Raw genomic sequence first — 2,748 nt, 5'->3', positions numbered from 1 at the left:
TATATAGCATTCAGGAGGTGTAGTTCCAGACTCTATATAGCATTCAGGAGGTGTAGTTCCACACTCTATATAACATTCAGGAGGTGTAGTTCCAGACTCTATATAACATTCAGGAGGTGTAGTTCCAGACTCTATATAGCATTCAGGAGGTGTAGTTCCAGACTCTATATAGCATTCAGGAGGTGTAGTTCCACACTCTATATAACATTCAGGAGGTGTAGTTCCAGACTCTATATAGCATTCAGGAGGTGTAGTTCCAGACTCTATATAACATTCAGGAGGTGTAGTTCCAGACTCTATATAGCATTCAGGAGGTGTAGTTCCAGACTCTATATAGCATTCAGGAGGTGTAGTTCCAGACTCTATATAGCATTCAGGAGGTGTAGTTCCAGACTCTATATAGCATTCAGGAGGTGTTGTTCCAGACTTAATGTAGCATTCAGGAGGTGTAAGTCCAGACTCTATATAGCATTCAGGAGGTGTAGTTCCAGACATAGCATTCAGACATTGTGGAATAGTTGTGTGGCTACGTGAGACCATGCATTCAGTAACAGACTGGACAGTGACCGGACACTTTTAGAACAGCGTAGTTTCCAGAGGATAATTTCCCATCTATATTTGTTCTCCATAGACGTTTCAGAAAATCCTTCTATTAAGAGTTTTAAGCTGAGCCAACCAGGATCCTGGTGAATCATGAAAACATTTGATTCTTCTCCATCAATCAGAGATGTCACTGCTACACATTAGGATTGAGGGTAGTCTTTCTCCATGACATCGCAAATTACACATCTTTTTCAAACTAGAGTGATTGCATACAGACGTATGGCTTCTACAGGAGCATATAGCATGGTTTTAGAACCAGGTTGATGGTGGTAAGTCTACCGTCTACGTTAGATTTGAGCTTTTTGTCCCAACTTTCTCCCCAATTTATGCCAATTAATTCCTCCCGACACACATTTCTGCGTTGTCACTGTTGTATCCTGCCAGTGAGGAGCCCCCACCGGGAGGACGTAGAGCCTCTTCGTCCTACTCCTACTCCTACCGCCCAATACTCCCCGCCCGGCTCCCCCCGTGCACCGTGGTAGGTACGAACCCCTAGACTCCATGGTGGTGGCGGGCAGGCACTTTACCACTTTGCCACCCGAGCGCTACATTAGATTGTTATTAATACTGTACATTATAGCTGATAATACAATTCTCCATGGAGAAAATTAACGGGACGTTTACTTCCGGAAACTCACTGTCGCCGTCTAATAGAGTAACTACAGTATTCATAGCACAGTGAGCAGACAGCAACACAGTATTAACATCAAAGTAACAGAGTAACTATTCACATCACAGTAACAATGTAACTACATTCACATCACAGTAAAAAATACTTTGGCTCATTTGTTGTCAAGTGAAAGACAGAATAGGGCATAGCACTGGCCATTTTGTGGTTCCCCAGATAGAAACCCCATTTATTTTTCCCATAGAGATTTCAAAATTTCAAAGATTATTTTAAGCCTGGAACCAAGCCACCCAGGCTCCTGGTGAATCAAAATATTAGAATATTTAATTATATTCTATGCTATATTTAATAAATACCCTTTCTTTTGCTGTTTTCAAATATTTTTTGACACAGAATCAAATGTTTTATGGTCATGATTCACCAGGAGCCTGGATGGCTTGGTTCCAGGCTTAAAAGCATACTGGACACGGACATCGACGGTGGGTGCTATGGGCCAATGAAACTAATATGAAGAGAGATAGAGCCCACACACCATTTTCTAGGTAAAGGATTTACTTGATTTGCGACAACATTTCGATCTCACAGGATCTTCATCAGGTCAGTATTGGTTCCAGGCTTAAAATTATTTATATACATATTTTTGTAAATCTCTATGGGAAAAAAAATATGGGGTTTCTATCTGTGGAACCACAAAATGGCCGCCACTCCTATGCCCTATATTAAAGCTCTATTGTACCATCCGTGTTGGCCAGTGACTTATTGCCAAGCAATATAATATTACAGTAATCTTACTACTTTACCTAGTAACTAAGTATTAAGTAATATCATTACTTTTGTGGAGTAAGAAGTAACGTCTTACACTTCCTGAGCACCAACACTGTGTGTACATACATCAGCGACTCTCGACCTATTCTGGATCAGGTCCGCTCATCTGACCACTTAACACGGCAGCCGTTCCACTGCCACGTTAAGTGGTCATATGGGTGGACCGTGTGTATTTTCAGAGCAGGTTTATTTTCATGATCAATCAATTGATTGTGTTCTGGCTTTAAAAGAGTAGTTCACCCAAAAATGACTTATTTTCTATAAATTACACACCCCATGAAGCCTTGAATTCATGGAGATTATTTTGGTTTTGATCGCATTCCTAAGATAGAAAATAAGTAATTTTTGGGGTGAACTAGTATTTGGGGATCCACTTGCAAAATCCTTATGGTCCACCAGCCCCGGCCCACAGGTTGAGAACCGCTGCCATATACAGATCCACCCTTCACATGCGTCTGTCTGACTATTAAAAAAACTAGCATAAACGTAGCTACAACCATATAAAACAATAATAACACTGGTTCTCAACACCCGCTCGGAGGACCACCAGGAGTCCAAATGGACCCTTATGGGGTCTGTAACTCTGAGAGTGTATAAATGGAACCAAATGGACCCTATTAGGCAGCTACATGCTCCAAATGAATCCATCCACCCACCTCAGTGGGTGGATAACTGCAACATGACGTCACTGA

At 41.5% G+C, this 2,748-nt stretch overlaps 1 protein-coding gene across 1 annotated transcript in view; it reads right to left on the bottom strand.

Moving 5' to 3' along the window:
• Positions 1-1,585: 1,585 nt before the first annotated feature.
• Positions 1,586-2,748, bottom strand: part of LOC308077628 (melanoma receptor tyrosine-protein kinase-like) — a 55,378-nt gene continuing 54,215 nt past the window's right edge. Inside the window, exon 28 of the mRNA XM_080418413.1 lies at positions 1,586-2,748. This exon is cut by the window's right edge and continues 1,265 nt beyond it. The gene's annotated coding sequence lies outside the window, so the exon portion shown is untranslated.

The sequence above is a fragment of the Gymnoscopelus braueri genome (assembly GCF_963280865.1).
Source record: "Gymnoscopelus braueri genome assembly, chromosome: 21".
Classification (NCBI taxonomy): domain Eukaryota; kingdom Metazoa; phylum Chordata; class Actinopteri; order Myctophiformes; family Myctophidae; genus Gymnoscopelus; species Gymnoscopelus braueri.
Note: the sequence above shows the minus strand (reverse complement) of the source record. Positions and strands in the feature narration are given on the sequence as shown.